The sequence below is a fragment of the Cervus canadensis genome, chromosome X (genome assembly GCF_019320065.1).
Source record: "Cervus canadensis isolate Bull #8, Minnesota chromosome X, ASM1932006v1, whole genome shotgun sequence".
Classification (NCBI taxonomy): domain Eukaryota; kingdom Metazoa; phylum Chordata; class Mammalia; order Artiodactyla; family Cervidae; genus Cervus; species Cervus canadensis.
Genome location: NC_057419.1, coordinates 71,683,211 through 71,700,979, shown reverse-complemented (window position 1 = coordinate 71,700,979; position 17,769 = coordinate 71,683,211). Strand labels below are relative to the sequence as shown.

Genomic DNA, 17,769 nt, shown 5'->3' with positions numbered 1-17,769 from the left:
AAAATCAGAATTGAAAGATACAACTAATAGCACAGAAATACAGAAGATCATAAGAGATGACTATGAACAATTATATGCCAACAAATTGGACAATCTGGAAAAAAAGCATAAATTCCTAGAAACATACACTCTCCCAAGACTGAATCATCAAGAAATAAATCTGAATAGACTAATTACTAGTAAGGAGATTGAATCAGTACAGGCATCTCTCTCTTTTTTTGTTTGTACATTTGCTTCACTTTAGTGTGCTTCACAGATGTAGCATTATTTTACAGATTTAAGGTTTGTAGCACTCCTGCATTGAGCAAGTGTATTAGATCCATTTTTCAAACACTGTTTACTCACTTTATATCTCTTTGTCACGTTTTGGTGGCTTCCCCAGTGGCCCAGTGGTAAAGAACCCACCTGCAATGCAGGAGACACAGGAGATTCTTGAGTCCGTCCCTGGGTTGGGAAGATCCCCTAGAAGTGGGCATGGCAATCCACTCCAGTATTCTTGCCTGCAGAATCTCCTGGATTGAGGAGCCTGGCGGGCTACAGTCCATAGAGTCTCGAAGAGTTGGATACGACTAAAGGAACTGGAGAAGGGAATGGCAAACCACTTCAGAATTCTTGCCTTGAGAACCCTATGAACAGTAGGAAAAGGCAAATTGATAGGATACTGAAAGAGGAACTCCCCAGGTTGGTAGGTGCCCAATATGCTACTGGAGATCAGTGGAGAAATAACTCCAGAAAGAATGAAGGGATGGAGCCAAAGCAAAAACAACCCAGTTGTGGATGTGACTGGTGATAGAAGCAAGGTCCAATGCTGTAAAGAGCAATATTGCATAGTAACCTGGAAGTTAGGTCCATGAATCAAGGCAAATTGGAAGTGGTCAAACAGGAGATGGCAAGAGTGAATGTCGACATTCTAGGAATCAGCGAACTAAAATGGGCTGGAATTGGTGAATTTAACTCAGATGACCATTATATCTACTACAGTGGGCAGGAATCCCTTAGAAGAAATGGAGTAGCCATCATGGTCAACAAAAGAGTCCAAAATGCAGTACTTGGATGCAATTTCAAAAATGACAGAATGCTTTCTGCTCGTTTCCAAGGCAAACCATTCAATATCATGGTAATCCAAGCCTATGCCCCAACCAGTAACACTGAAGAAGCTGAAGTTGAACAGTTCTATGAAGACCTACAAGACCTTTTAGAACTAACACCCAAAAAAGATGTCCTGTTCATTATAGGGGACTGGAATGCAAAAGTAGGAAGTCAAGAAACACCTGGAGTAACAGGCAAATTTGGCCTTAGAGTACGGAAGGAAGCAGGGCAAAGGCTAATAGAGCTTTGCCAAGAGAATGCACTGGTCATAGCAAACACCTTCTTCCAACAACAGAAGAGACATCTCTACACATGGACATCATCAGGTGGTCAACACCGAAATCAGATTGATTATATTCTTTGCAGCCAAAGATGGAGAAGCTCTATACAATCAGCAAAAACAAGACCAGGAGCTGACTGTGCTCAGATCATGAACTCCTTATTGCCAAATTCAGACTTAAACTGAAGAAACTAGGGAAAACCACTAGACCATTCAGGTATGACCTAAATCAAATCGCTTATGATTATACAGTGGAAGTGAGAAATAGATTTAAGGGACTAGATCTCATAGACAGAGAGCCTGATGAACTATGGACGGAGGTTCACGACATTGTACAGGAGACAGGGATCAAGACCATCCCCATGGAAAAGAAATGCAAAAAGGCAAAATGGTTGCCTGAGAAGGCCTTCCAAATAGCTGTGAAAAAAAGAGAAGCGAAAAGCAAAGGAGAAAAGGAAAGATATTCCCATTTGAATGCAGAGTTCCAAAGAATAGCCAGGAGAGATATGAAAGCCTTCCTCAGTGATCAATGCAAAGAATTAGAGGAAAACAACACAAGGGGAAAGGCTAGAGATCTCTTCAAGAAAATTAGAGATACCAAGGGAATATTTCACGCAAAGATGGGTTCGATAAAGGACAGAAATGGTATGGACCTAACAGAAGCAGAAGATATTAAGAAGAGGTGGCAAGAATACACAGAAGAACTGTACAAAAAAGATCTTCATGACCCAGATAATCACAATGGTGTGATCACTCACCTAGAGCCAGACATCCTGGAATGTGAAGTCAGGTGGGCCTTAGAAAGCATCACTACGAACAAAGCTAGTGGATGTGATGGAATTCCAGTTGACCTATTTCAAATCCTGAAACATGATGCTGTGAAAGTGTTACACTCTATATGTCAGCAAATTTGGAAAACTCAGCAGTGGCCACAGGACTGGAAAAGGTCAGTTTTCATTCCAATCCCTAAGAAAGGCAATCCCAAAGAATGCTCAAACTACCACACAATTGCACTCATCTCACACGCTAGTAAAGTAATGCTCAAAATTCTCCAAGCCAGGCTTCAACAATATGTGAACCGTGAAATTCCAGATGTTCAAGCTGGTTTTGGAAAAGGCAGAGGAACCAGAGATCAAATTGCCAACATCCGCGGGATCATCAAAAAAGCAAGAGAGTCCCAGAAAAATATCTACTTCTGCTTTATTGACTACGGCAAAGCCTTCGCCTGTGTGGATCACAATGAACTGTGGAAAATTCTGAAAGAGATGGGAATACCAGACCACCAGACCTGCCTCTTGAGAAACCTGTATGCAGATCAGGAAGCAACAGTTAGAACTGGACATGGAACAACAGACTGGTTCCAAATAGGAAAAGGAATATATCAAGGCTGTATATTATCACCCTGCTTATTTAACTTATATGCAGAGTACATCATGAGAAATGCTGGGCTGGAAGAAGCACAAGCTGGAATGAAGATTGCCAGGAGAAATATCAATAACTTCAGATATGCAGATGACACCACCCTTGTGGCAGAAAGTGAAGATGAACTAAAGAGCCTCGTGATGAAAGTAAAAGAGGAGACTGAAAAAGTTGGCTTAAGGCTCAACATTCAGAAAACTAAGATCATGGCATCTGGTCCCATCACTTCATCGGAAATAGATGGGGAGACAGTGGAAGCAGTGTCAGACTTTATTTTTCTGGGCTCCAAAATCACTGCAGATGGTGATTGCAGCCATGAAATTAAAAGATGCTTACTCCTTGAAAGGAAAGCTATGACCAACCTAGATAGCATATTAAAAAGCAGATACATTACTTTGCCAACAAAGGTCCATCTGGTCAAGGCTATGGTTTTTCCAGTGGTCATGTATAGATGTGAGAGTGGACTGTGAAGGAAGCTGAGCGTGGAAAAATTGATGCTTTTGAACTGTGGTGTTTGAGAAGACTCTTGAGAGTCCCTTGGACTGCAAGGAGATCCAACCAGTCCATCCTAAAGGAGATCAGTGTTGGGTTTTCATTGGAAGGACTGATGCTGAAGCTGAAACTCCAGTACTTTGGCCACCTCATGTGAAGAGTTGACTCATTGAAAAAGACCCTGATGCTGGGAGGGATTGGGGGCAGGAGGAGAAGGGGACGACAGAGGATGAGATGGCTGGATGGCATCACCGACTCGATGGGCATGAGTTTGAGTAAACTCCGGGAGTTGGTGATGGACAGTGAGGCCTGGTGTGCTGTGATTCATGGGGTCACAAAGAGTCGGACACGACTGAGCAACTGAACTGAACTGAACTGAAAGGAACTGAACACAAATGTATGCACACTTTTCACGTTTTGGTAGTTCTTGAAAACTTTTTCATTTCATACTCTTTCATTTTATATTCATTTTGATGATCTTTGATGTTACTATTGCAGAAAGATTGTGACTTGAGGAAGGCTCAGATGATAGCTAGCATTTCTTAGCAATAATTTATTTTTACTTAGGTATTAACAGTTTTTCAGACATCATGCTATTGCATCCTTAATATACTACATTATGGTGTAAACATTACTTTTATATGCACGGGGAAACTGAAACATTGGTGTCTGTTTGTTTCAATGTTTGCTTTATTGTGGTGGTCTGGAACTGGACCTGTAGATATGCTTATAATTAAAAATATCTCCCATCAAACAAAAGCCCAGTCTTCACTGGTGAATCCTACAAAATATTCAAAGAACATTTTATACTTATTCTCATATTTTTCAAAATATCGAAGAGGGAGGAATGTTTGTAAACTTATTCTGCAAAGCCAGTATTACCTTGAAACCAAAACTAGACAATGATACTACCAAAAAAGAGAAAATTACAGGCCATTATCCCTGATGAGCATAGACACCAAAATCCTCAAGAAAACAATAACAAACAGAATTCAGGATTACACTAAAAGAATCACATATCATGATCAAATAGACTTTGTTTCAGGGGTGTAACGATGGTTCAACATCCACAAATCAATTAATGTGGTACACCACATTAATAAAATGAAGGATAAAAATCATAAAGTCATCTCAGAAAAAGCATTTGGCAAAATTCAATATCCATCTGTGATTAAAAAAAAAACTCTCAACAGCTTGATTCATGTAACCAAACAGAAGAAAGATACTATGAAAAAGGCCTTACGTATTACAAAAATGAGGGACTTCAACAAAATCAATAGTCACTCTTCTTGGACTTAACTCTTCATGTCACTTTTGAATTCTTAGTCAAGTTTTCCCTGTTTTATCAGGGAACATGAACACGAATAACTCCATTCTAGAATTCTCATGTCTTCCTATTCAGAAAATAAAAGACTTCCCTTCTAAATCTAATTAGCAGAATTCCAGAGAAGAGCTCTGTAGGACATTTGAGTCATTTACTTATTCCTGGACCAGAATGTAGTCAGGGCTATAAGTAGCCCAGATTGCATCAGTCCAGGGATGAACCATGACAGTCTGTTATAAGAAGTGAGTGAAAAAGTATTGGCCAGAGAAAAGCAATGATTGTCATGCCACAAATATCCCATAAGGCATTTAGCCTTTTCTACATTGATGGACATTTAAAGGTTTTCTAATATTTGATCTTACACTTAGTACTCTGAAGATGATCCTTGTGCATGAAACTTTGTTGAATTTTTTATTGGTTTCATGTCTCAGGACATTTTAGAATTGAAGTTATTTTGTGTGATCATATGTCCATCTTTAAGGCTTTTAATACATAGTTTGGAACCATATCTTTCATGCCTTCAGCATATACTGATTCAGCTATGTCTCATCAGAAATTATCAGAGACAAGAGAGGTCAAGAAAGCAAGAGTGGAGAAAGAGTGAGCAAGAGATAAAAAAGAGTGAGAAAAGTAAAGTCTAGTTCAGTAGGTGGACTGCTCTTCCCTCTAAGTCAGTGACCTTAGTCTTGGCAGGAAACAGCATGAGTGAGGATTTTCTAATCCTGTGTCATCTCAGTTCTCCTTGTTGGCATGCCCCCTCTTAGTGCAAGATTATGCTTAGCTGAGTTTCATTCTACTGATTAAAGTTAGATTTTCTTTTTCTGTGCAACATGGATCCTAAACACATGCCAACCACTTTATCTAGTACTCCACCAAAAGAAACAGCAATCTGTTCAACACTAGAGGAAAACCTGGCTGATTTCTACTTATCAAGTCTGCATATTCTATTTTTAAAACTAATTGAAATGGTTTCTCAAGGATAATTTTGAGCAGTTCTGATTTTCACCATCCACACCAACTTTGAAGCCTAACCCCCAAGTAAGATGCAGCTCTGCCATATTGTTAAATTATTGTTATCAGATAATTTATACAAATTTGTATTCTCACTAGAGGGTTTGCAAAAGCACAGTCCACCCCCTTCTTTCCTATTCTTGGTAAGAGTGCCCTACACTTAGTTTGAAAAAGGTCTAACTAATAGCAAAAGTACAAGTTAATATAATTAAAATACAAGAACTGCCCATCACGTTTTGTTTTTATGAAACACCGCAGTGAGACTGCCGCTAAATCACAACTTCTCTAAACCAATGTAAAATAAAATTGTTGATCTCTTTTCACCTGGTATAGGCTAGAACCAAGATGCCAATAAGACTGATTAACTTTTTATTGGGGTCAGATTGTCAGACATACTCAAGCATCTTATGGTATTATGCTAAAATGATTTTAAAAAGTCTGGGAAAGATGTGTTCTTTAATATGTTGCATTGACGTACCTACAGTTACCTCATGTCCATCAGGCTACTTTTAATGTGCTGAAAATTTCAGCCTAATATGATTTCCAAAGTCAAATTTAATTCTAGTTTTTTCCCTAAAAATTTAATAGACTTCGGAAAGAAACTTGTCAGAGCAAACCGCTGATGGCTTCAGTCATATATTAATTATATTATGGAAATCCTTGTATAAACTGGTCCACTCTAAGGTAGCATTTGATATCTTCTCTCTCTAGTTGGTAAGGTTAGTTTGCTCTTCTGTAAAATTCTCTGCTCTTACTAGGATCTTACCATTTAGAACAGAACACTGGGGTATCCTTTTCATTTGTAGGTGACTCTAAAAGGGTAATTATTTTTGAAGATAAGGTGGGTTTGCTTCAGTAGAATATTTAATGAATTAAATGAATGAAAGTAACAATGAATAATTCATTTTATGATACTTTAAATACTAAAGTGGTAAAGGCAAGGAATGATTTACTTTTAAAGTGAGGCGTACTAATTTTCAGTTATTCTTTTTTTTTTTTTTTAATTTAATCACCTCTTTATTTTTTTTTTATTTTTTTTATTTTTTTTATTAGTTGGAGGCTAATTACTTCACAACATTTCAGTGGGTTTTGTCATACATTGATAGGAATCAGCCATAGATTTACACTTATTCCCCAAAGTTTTAACATAGCACATACAGGCATACCTCAGAGATGTTGTACATTCAGTTGCAGACCACTGCAATGAAGCAAGTAGTGCAGTAGAGAGAGTCACTCAAGTTTCTCATTGCATGCAACAGTTATGTTTACAGGCTCTCCAGGTGGTGCTAGTGGTAAAGAACCCACCTGCCAGTGAAGGAGATGTAAGAGATGTAGGTTTGATCCCTTGGTCAGGAAGATTGCCTGGAGTAGGAAATGGCACCCCATTCCAGTACTCTTGCCTGGAGAATCCCATGGACAGAGGAGCCATATGGGCTATGGTTCATAGGGTGTCAAAGCTCCAGACACGACGGAAGAGACTTAACACACACATAATGTACTAAGTGTTCAACCTGGGCAGTGAGGAGATCAAACCAGTCCATCCTAAAGGAAATCAACCCTGAATATTTATTGGAAGGACTGATGCTGAAGCTGAAGCTCCAATACTTTGGCCACCTGATGTGAAGAGCCGAGTTATTGGAAAAGACCCTGATGCTGGAAAAGATTAAAGGCAAGAGAACTGGGCAACAGAGGATGAGATGGTTAAATAGCATCCCCAACTCAATGGACATGAGTTTGAGCAGACTCTGGAAGATGGTGAAGGACAGGGAAGCCTGGCATGCTGCAGTGCGTGGGATCTCAAAGTGTTGGACTTGACTTAGTGACTGATCAAGAACAGTAACTATTGTATCTAAATAATGGATGTACCTTAATTTAAAAATACTTCATTGTTATAAATGCTGTTATCTGAACCTTCAGCAAGTTATATTTTTTTAGTGGAGAGCTTTAAAAACCGTGAGAGTTACCAGAATGTGACACACAGGTAGAAAGCAAGGAAATCCTTCTGGAAGATGGGATGGGTAGGTAGGCTTGTTCCACACAATGTTGCCACGAAGCTTCAATTTGTAAGAAACACAGTGCTTGTGAAGCACATTAGAATGATGTATGCCTGTAGTTCAATAAAGCTGAAATAAAAAAAATGACATAGATGACAAAGTTTTTCTTTTAGAAGAGACAAAGAAGAAAACATTTCCTCCTTACCCTAGTCCACTTCATCTCCCATCTTGAGCTCCAAATATACCTACTGTCTCTACCATCATCTGAAGTATGTTTTCTCTTTGTGGTAAGGAGAGTATGATATTGGGTTAGGACATTGCCAGACAGAGCTTTGCAGTTGTTAGATTGATCATGTTTTAAGAAGTGAATGAAAGAAAGCCTCATTGAAGGAAAATGAATCCCATGGACAGAGGAGCCTGGTGGCCTATAGTCCATGGGGTTACAAAGCTTCAGATAGGGCTAAGTGACTGAGCACAATAGTAGCCAACACATGCTGAATATATACCAAGTACCAGAAACTCTTCTATATACTTGTGTTAACTCACACAATCTTTGCAACAACCCTATGAGATAGAGTCTACTGTTAACTCCATTTACAGATGAGGACATTGAAACTTTGTTCAGTTCATTTCATTTCAGTTCAGTTGCTCAGTCATGTCCGACTCTGCAACCCCATGGAATGCAGCACGCCAGGCCTCCCTGTCCATCACCAACTCCCGGAGTTTATTCAAACTCATGTCCACTGAGTTGGTGATGCCATCCAACCATATTGTCCTCTGTCATCCCCTTCTTCTCCCACTTTCAATCTTTCCCAGCATTAGAGACTTTTCAAAATAATCAGCTCTTTGCATCAGATGGCCAAAGTATTGGAGTTTCAGCTTTAGCATTAGTCCTTCCAATGAATATTCAGGACTGATTTCCTTTAGAATTGACTGGTTGGATCTCCCTGCAGTCCAAGAGACTCTCAAGAGTCTTCTCCAACACCACAGTTCAAAAGCATCAATTCTTCTGCACTCAGCTTTCTTTATAGTCCGATTCTCAAATCCATACATGACCACTGGAAAAACCATAGCTTGGACTAGACAGAATTTTGTTGGCAAAGTAATGTCTCTGCTTTTTAATATGCTGTCTAGGTTGGTCATAGCTTTTCTTCCAAGGAATAAGCATCTTTTAATTTCATGGCTGCAGTCACCATCTGCAGTGATTTTGGAGCCCAAGAAAATAAAGTCTGCCACTGTTTCCCCTGTTTCCCCATCTATTTGCCATGAAGTGATGGGACCGGATGCCATGATCTTAGTTTTCTGAATGTTGAGCTTTAAGCCAACTTTTTCACTCTCCTCTTTTACTTTCATCAAGAGGCTCTTTAGTTCTTCTTCACTTTCTGCCATAAGGGTGGTGTCATCTGCATATCTGAGGTTATTGATATTTCTCTCAGCAATCTTGGTTCCAGCTTGTGCTTCTTCCAGCCCAGCATTTCTCATGATGTACTCTGCATATAAGTTAAATAAGCACGGTGACATTATGTAGCCTTGACGTACTCCTTTTCCTGTTTGAAACCAGTCTGTTGTTCCATGTCCAGTTCTAACTGTTGCTTCCTGACCTGCATACAGGTTTCTCAAGAGGCTTCATAGACTGAAGCAGATCACACTGTTTGCTGGTGGATTCAAATCCAGATAGGCTTAACCCATAGTTCAGTAACCACTGGACACTGTATTACCTCAAGAAACAAAAAGCCAACTCCTGTTTTAAAATTTGAACTTTTGCTCTGATGATTAAGAAAGGGGCAAGTTTCTTTGACAAAGGAATATGTTTTCTCAGAGCTGGAGAGACTGTTTTTGAAATGTGAAGTTACTGAGGGAAATAAAATATCTCACTGTGGGGCAAAGGGGAGCACAGGGTGAGGGCCAAGACAGTGGTTTTGTGTTGTTTTGAGCTGCTGTGTCCTCTGAGCTCTTCTATAAATTGGAGATTGTGTTGTAATCGATAACAATTTTGTTTTCTGAGCTGCAGCTTGACATTCATAAAGAAATGTATTTTGTGAAGATCTACCCTCTTGAGGCACAAAACTGTGCACTTCTCAATTATATTAATAGTATCTACTCAAAAATGAGTTCTCAGTACCATGTCCTAAGTAATTTTATGAGAAGTCAAACTGAAAAATCAGACATATTACCTTCTTACTCCTTAAATTACTATCATAGAGACAGGTGAGTTAAAAGAATTAATATATTAGCTCTTAAGATGGCCACATGCTTTTCAGTTGTCAAATACAGTTACTTCAGGAGCACCTAAATATGATCGGTAATTTACTTACTTAATATTGTATAAATAAAGATTTTTCCTTAAATATTTGCCATTTCTAAAAGTCACTTATACATTCAGACACCTGAATATGTGGGGGACATCCCCCCCACTGTTTGTCTCGGTCATGTAGCTGTTGAAAATCCTATTTTCATGATTTGCATTTTATCTGAAAATTGTTCATCTAAAATGCAAATACAGTGTCAAAGGAGTAAACAGGTGTTTTAATTCATAAATAGTGATCCTTAGCATGGCTGTGTTGCAGTAACATTTTTATTTATGGACACTGAAATTTGAATTTCATATAATTTCCACTTGTCACAAAATATTCTTCCTTTTCCCTCAAGTATTTAAAAATGTGAAATCCATTTTTAGCTTGTGGGCCTTACAAAAAAGGCAGTGGGCCAGATTTGGCATGTGGGCTGTCATAGCTTTCCAATTTTTTTTTTTACAGTTGTAAATATATAAATTAAGATTGACCAGATAGGATTTTGTGATCTTCATGAAGACAATTTAACTTGTTGCAATAATTCAAGTTATATAAGTGAAAATGGAAAAAACAGCTAATGGTTATAGTACTTAATTCGTACCACTTTCTGGTGTTTGTTCTTCGGAGAATACATATATTCAATAAATTAAGATGAGAATGGTATTTGAATGTTTAAAAATTAACATTCTTTGACTTAAAACAGTAAAACTTTGGTAACATCACATAAGCTCTGTCTTCATATTGAAAGAATGGAAGCTTGCTTTATTGAAAACTTTCCATATGGAAGAATAGCTAAGAGTTTTTTTTGAGATTCAGGATTCCATACAATATAATTGAAAAACATAAGGGTAAGTTCATTAATTTCTCTTTTCTCCAATCTTCCTCATTGGCCTGCTTGAGGAAAATTGAAATAAATGTGTTTAAAACCGTTAAGAAAAATCACAAGTTGGTATGTAGGTAAAACTCCGACTTGAGAAGGTTTCTGTGGAAGGGAAGCTATCACTGTCAAAATGTACTATGTTTGTAGCCAGTAGAAAAATACATGTCGGAGATCCATCTTCATGAGAAATCTTAATGATCTATGACCCTTTGTGAGTCTTTCCCAAACTCGTCCTATGATGGGGCAAGGGAAAAATGCATTCTCCTTTTTCACAAACAGAAGCTCCAGAAAGCTACAGTTTCTAAAGAAACTCAATCCTTTGAACAAAAACTTAGAAAAGATGTTTGGAGAGAGACTAAGTCTAAGAATCTGGACCTGCATGGCTATGCAACCCAAATACTGGGGATTTCTAGAAAACTAGAAATTGAATCAATTAAAAATTAGTTTTGCAATCACTGAAACTTCATTTCTAATCAGTTTATCACGGGTAAATAGGTTTAAATGGCTTATTCTTGACTTAAGTATGAAATGTCATCGACATTGGCTGTATGATCAGTGGCAGGGCCTTTCTCTACCATTATAATCCACCATTATCCATGGTCTAACTTGCCACTGTTTTGAAGTGACATCTGAGTTGGCTGATATGAAATATTACATGAATAATTGAATAATTGTGTGTACTTTTCAGTGTCTTCTCAATTAAATTACCTGAGGAGAAGGTAGAATGAGAGCACTCAGAGCCTTGGTGTGTGTGTGTGTGTGTATGTATGTATATATGTGTATATATAAATTTTTATGTATATATAAATTTATGTTTATTTGGATCTTGCCTAAATATGTGGTGTGTGTGTGAGTGCATACACATATTCGGGAGCTAAACATGGATTTTATGCAGTGACCTATGAAATTCTTTTCAACTCAGAAGTTGTATAAAATAGAATGCCAAAATATTAAAAAAAATAATCATGAATAATAAGCAGACTCTTGCTCTTCTGGAAGTCTGAGGATTTAGATTCCATATAACTAACCTTGAGTTAACTGAAGATAATTGCTCAGTTGTTACTATTATGCAAATATGCATACCTTGGATATATCTATTACATAGAGGATCATAATGTTATTGAATAAATCTCTTGCTGCACTTTTATTTTTTTGTATTTTAAAAGACGTAGCAGGCTCTAATTTTTCAAGTGTCCTAACTAGTTTATGAATATTAAACATGTGGTGGAGGTTTTTGTTTATCGTCTCTGATTTTATGTTCATGAAAATATGACTCAGTTTAGTTGGAGTTCTAACTATAGGTATAGTTCTATAAAATTCTAATTTCCATCATCTTGACTACATTGATTTCGTGCACTTTGATCTTTATTTTGTGTTATACAAAAGTCAATATGTTGATCTACAAACACATCTGCTCCTTGGATAGTAGTTACTTTAGAACCGGCTCTCTTTCCAAGCACAGTTATAACACTCAGAATTGGTACTGTGTGCTGCTGTTGGCACTTACCAGTCATAAAACCTATGAAAAATTCCAAAAGCTATGTGAAGGAAGCTTTCTTTGTTCTAATTTAACATTAGTGCAAAGGGTAAAATTGTGTTTGTTAGAAATTGTATGAAAAACCTGTGGTCTTTGGTTCTTTGGTTTGTTTATTTCCTTGACTCTGGAGTATTAATACCATTTTTTTTCTTTTTTTTGTCATGATTAGGGGCTTCCCAGGTGGGGCTAATGATAAAGAGCCCACCTGCCATTGCAGGAGACCTAAGAGACGTGGGTTTGATCCCTGGGTTGGGGAGATCCTCTGGAGGAAGGCATGGAAACCCACTCCAGTTTTCTTTCCTGGGATAGCCCATGGACAGAGGAGCCTGGTGGGCTATAGTCCATAGGGTCTCAAAAAGTCAGACACGACTGAAGTGACTTAGTACGCATGCACGCAGGCATAGCATGACTATAGCTATATGTCAAATTATTAGTTCATTGAAATTCCTAATCAGTATAACATTGCTTGTAAGATAAAATTTTTTGTAACTTATTGAATTAGTTCTCTGTTTTATATGACAATCTAACTATAACAGCTATTTCTTGGAGCACAGAGGTTACTTATTCATTTGTTGATTGGATACCTGAAACTGAGAGGTTAGCCCTAAGAAATATTTAAAAATAAAGAAATAAAGAATCAGAAGAGTGCCATAGCCAGTACCAAAAAAAAAAAAAAAAGCTGCAATGTGAAATGAGATCACTGAGTGTGAAGTGAAATACCACAGAGACCCATTCCTTTACAACTGATGTGAAAGACATGATGGTTTAAGCATCTAAGTTGCTTACTACCTGTGTTTATATTATATAGGTAGACTTAGAAAAAAGAGGTTTAGTTTAGTATAAGAAATATTCTAGTTATTTAGTGCTGCATTAAATGAAACATAGGATGTCACTTCTGATATATTCTGCTTATTATTTGAGCCCAAAAGGCAGCCCAGATTTGAGAGGAGTGGACATATAGACTCCAACTCTCAGTGGAATAAATGACATGTACATGTAGAAGGGTTGAAATGGATAAGCCGTATTAGAAATAGCTATCCAAGAAGTAAGTATTATTTAATGATACTTGGATATATTGAATATCACTATGATGTGGACAAATAAGGAAACATTGACAATAATTTTCATGTGAAATTTTCTTCTTTAGCCCCATACTTAAAATAGTACATCTAGACTGTGTTTGACCATTTGATGAAGCATAGTCTTCTTGTGTTTCAAGTTGATGAAGCAGGCTGACCAAAGTTGTCACTCTAGGGGACACTTCTGTGTCCTGAGTATGCATAAACCTTAGGAAGAGCAAGTGTGCTATTGCTATTGCATCTGTTTGTGGCAATGTGAGATGGAGTCTAAAATGATATGATTTGGAAGAATATTGCTAGAATGTATAATTTTAAATTTTCCAAGAAAAATTGTAGTGTCGATCTCATCTAAATCTTTTTATCACAAAGGTAAGAATACTAAAGCCTAGAGGGGTTAAGTGACTTTGCAAAGCTCTTAATGTTAGCAGGTGGAACGGCACACTGTGGACTTGAATCTAGGTCTCTTAACTGCCGCGTTACTGCTCTTCCTATTATTCCATATGTCATTACTTTCCAAAAGTTGGTGCTGTAAATTTCCATCTGGTAATCCATGTAGAAGTACTGTCTTCACCAAATGTTGAATAAGAGCTTATGATTTCATTTTTATTTTCAAAGTTTGGGGTCTTTAGAGAAGTGAAATGTTTAGTCAACTTGACAAGAAGCTTGATATTGAGTAGTTTATATATATGGTGAGTCAGGGAGAGTCTAGTTTTGACGGGCTCTGAGATTTATACAAATTTGGCCCCACTCTATAAGAAGAAATGATGCAAGATTACAACTGCAGAATTAAGCACAGGGTTTGAAAAGAGGCCTGTATAATTTAAATGGTCCTGAAGCTCAACCTTCATCAACCTCTGGTGGTGAATCAATTAGTTTAATTGAAATAATAGAGTTTTGATTAGACTTTTGGAGGAACATGTTGTTTCTTCAGACAAAGCATTGTTACTGAGCACAAGTGAAAGTTGATCTTTTCCTTCCAGCGTTTATAATGGGTTTTAAATGCACTCTTGCTTATATGTATGAATATACACAAGGAAATTCAGGCAGTGCTTTCTAGCTCTAAGAAATATGATGCTTCCTTGAATAGTGATGTAGACATGCAGCCCTACTTTTTAAAAACCTCAACTGCCAGTGTTTATGTAGGAAGTAGTGCTATTGATCTTTGAAGGCTAAAGACTTCTGAATGATGTATTGAATTGGTGTGTTAAAGCAGTCCTGTGTATCTGCTTATTTTTGGAAATCATCTAATTATAAATTGTTTGACCTCATCGAGTAGGAGGATAAATGAGGATACCAACTCATGCCTGAGTTGATTTAAGTGAAACCAATTGCAATATTCAGAGAAATGCTGCTTATACGAAGTATTTTTAGTCCATTTCCAGTGTTAGTATGCTACATATGGAATGCATGACAGAGACAGAGGAAGTAAGGGTAATATTTTACTTTACCGAGTGTTTTGAGACACGCAAGGTTGTTATTATGTTTCCTATTCTTATAAAGAAAATCAGTTGCAGGATATGAACTCATTTTCCCTGAAGTAACATAGCTGGGATTCAAGCTCAGGATTAGGACACAAAGGGCAACAGGCTTTTCTTTATGCCACTCTGTCTCCTCTGAGTCTGGTGGAAGTTTATGCCATCCCCACTGTCCTTCCCCACCTGGAAACAATTCCATTCCCAAGGCCTTGTAATTTAGCTTTTTGTTATGACTGCTTTTCTCTGTGTTATTTAATTAGAATCTGCAGCTTTTGGCAGGAAAATAGTCAACCCAGCATATTTCTAACAAGTAATGTCTTTAGGGGAGAAAGTCGAAGTGAGCAAATAGAAGAGAAGGAATGCATGATAGTAGCTGCTAGAATATATTAGTTGGAGACAAATTTCAGTGGGAGTGTCAGTCACCATGCATTAAATTTTAGTGAAGTGGCCTGAAAAACAAGAATGGAATGTAACAAAGCATGTATATCATAGTACAGAAGGTTTGGAATTCTCCCAAACCTGTCATCTTTTAATGGAGAAACTTTTAGGAGCAGAGGCAGGGCCTATGTTGATAGAATGATCTTGGGAAATGCCTTCCAAAGGCACCTTTAAACGTTCCTTTTCAGACTTGATGTTTTTAAAGGCTTTTCTATTAGATAAATAAAATTTAAAAAGCAATAGCTATATATATATTATATATATATAGTTGTTAAAAATAATCAAATTAAAGTAGCTCAATAGATAATATTATTAAGCATTCTAAAGATTGAATATTGCTAATGAAACATACTTGAGCTTTTAAGTAGAACTGATAGACAAGATAAATGATAAATACTAGATGAAAAAACAGTGGTTTGAGTGGTACTGACAAAAATGGATTAAGAGGGCTTTCTACCCGCTCTGGCTCAAAGCATTTCATTACTGGTAGATGGAAAATGGATGGTGTAGTCTATTGAGAAATTCCCTCAACAGGGAAGGTGTGATCTTGCTATTTGGGATGATAATGTCAGTGTGGTTTTTCATCATGTTGCCCCATACAACATTTTAGTACTTTTTTTGGTCTAGTAAATAATTGATGACATGAGTCTCTGCATGCTATTGATGAGAAACTATTTTTTTCCATCCATTTTCCTTGAAGCCCATAGGTTTCTCAAAATAAGGTTTTCTGGTGGCATGATTGCAATAATATCTGCTGGAGTTGAAAATTGTGCCTATTTTTTCCAAGAACAAGTTGTAAATCCTGTTAAATTGCAAAGTCAAGTCCATAGTTTGCATCAAAGTTAACAGGGAGAGAGGAGTAGACTAGCTTCCAGGCAGGCAATGTGAGAGTATTTAGACTCCATCATGCCTGAAAGCATTTTTCTTAAGTACAAACATTGGATATATTACCCAGGGATTTAAAACAGAGTCAGCTAAAGAGAACTGGATCTTTTCAGTCTGTCAAATTATGTGTGTCTGCTTCTTAATCATTATCATGAAACCGTTCTATGGGACTACTTGAACCAAGCTAGCTTTCAATTAGCATGACATTATGTTGGCAAGTCAAAACTATTAGAAAAAATATGGTCCTGGCATGGACGTCTTATATATGAACAAGTTATTGGTGCAGTTTCATGGTCCAACAGTATTACACCCTGTTAAGCTCTTAAAACTCGTGCCTCTGAATTTTTCTATGAAACTCACTTGAAAACAATTCCAAACCCAGTGAAATCTAACTATCTGCCTGCTTCCATTCAGAAAATTAAGATCATGGCATTTCAGTCCCATCACTTCATGGCAAATAGATGGGGAAACAGTGGAAACAGTGGCTGACTTTATTTTTCTGGGCTCCAAAATCACTGCAGATGGTGACTGCAGCCATGAAATAAAAAGACACTTACTCCTTGGAAGGAAAGTTATGACCATCCTAAACAGCATATTAAAAAGCAGAGACATTACTTTGTCAACGAAAGTCCATCTAGTAAAGGTTATGGTTTTTCCAGTGGTCATGTATAGATGTGAGAGTTGGACTATAAAGAAAGCTGAGCGCTGAAGAATTGATGGTTTTGAACTGTGGTGTTGAGAAGACTCTTGAGAGTCCCTTGGACTGCAAGGAGATCCAACCAGTCCATCCTAAGGGAAATTGGTCCTGGGTGTTCATTGGAAGGACTGATGTTAAAGCTGAAACTCCAGTATTTTGGCCACCTGATGTGAAGAGCTGACTCATTTGAAAAGACCCTGATGTTGGGAAAGATTGAGGCAGGAAGAGAAGGGGACAACAGAGGATGAGATGGTTAGATGTCATCATCGACTCAATGGACATGAGTTTGGGTGAACTCCAGGAGTTGGTGACAGGGAGGCCTGGCGTGCTGCAGTTCATGGGGTCGCAAAGAGTTGGACACGGCTGAGCGACTGAACTGAACTGAACCTGCTTCCTGACTTCACCCACATTGTTGAGCATTCCCGAAGTAAGCATACTGCCTTGCTGACTGGTTGTTCCCAATTTTCCTCCTACCTCATTAATTCCTATTTTGCTTTGCTGATTCCTGTTTTGGTGTTTGGCCTCACTAAGTTGTAGTTCAAGGCCTCAATCATGAGTCTTCTTCCCTATCTTCCTTGCACAACTGACCATGAAAGTGAAAAGTGTTAGCCACTTAGTCATGTCCGACTCTTTGCCACCCGATGGACTGTAGCCCGCCAGGCTCCTCTGTCCATGGAACTCTCCAGGCAAGAATACTGGAGTGGGTTGCCATTTCTTTCTCCAGGGGATCTTCCCGACCCAGGGGTCAAACCCAGGTCTCCTGCATTGTAGGCTGATTCTTTACCGTCTGAGCAACCAGGTAAGCCCATAAATGACCATATCTAGTTTTTAAAAATAAAATCCATATATTGATGACTCCTGAATCTATATCTGCAGCT

General features: G+C 37.9%; 1 protein-coding gene across 1 annotated transcript in view; it reads left to right on the top strand.

The window, feature by feature from the left end:
• The window catches only part of IL1RAPL1 (interleukin 1 receptor accessory protein like 1), a 1,385,702-nt gene that overhangs the window by 190,658 nt on the left and 1,177,275 nt on the right, over positions 1 to 17,769 (top strand). The gene's annotated exons all lie outside the window — the stretch shown is intronic.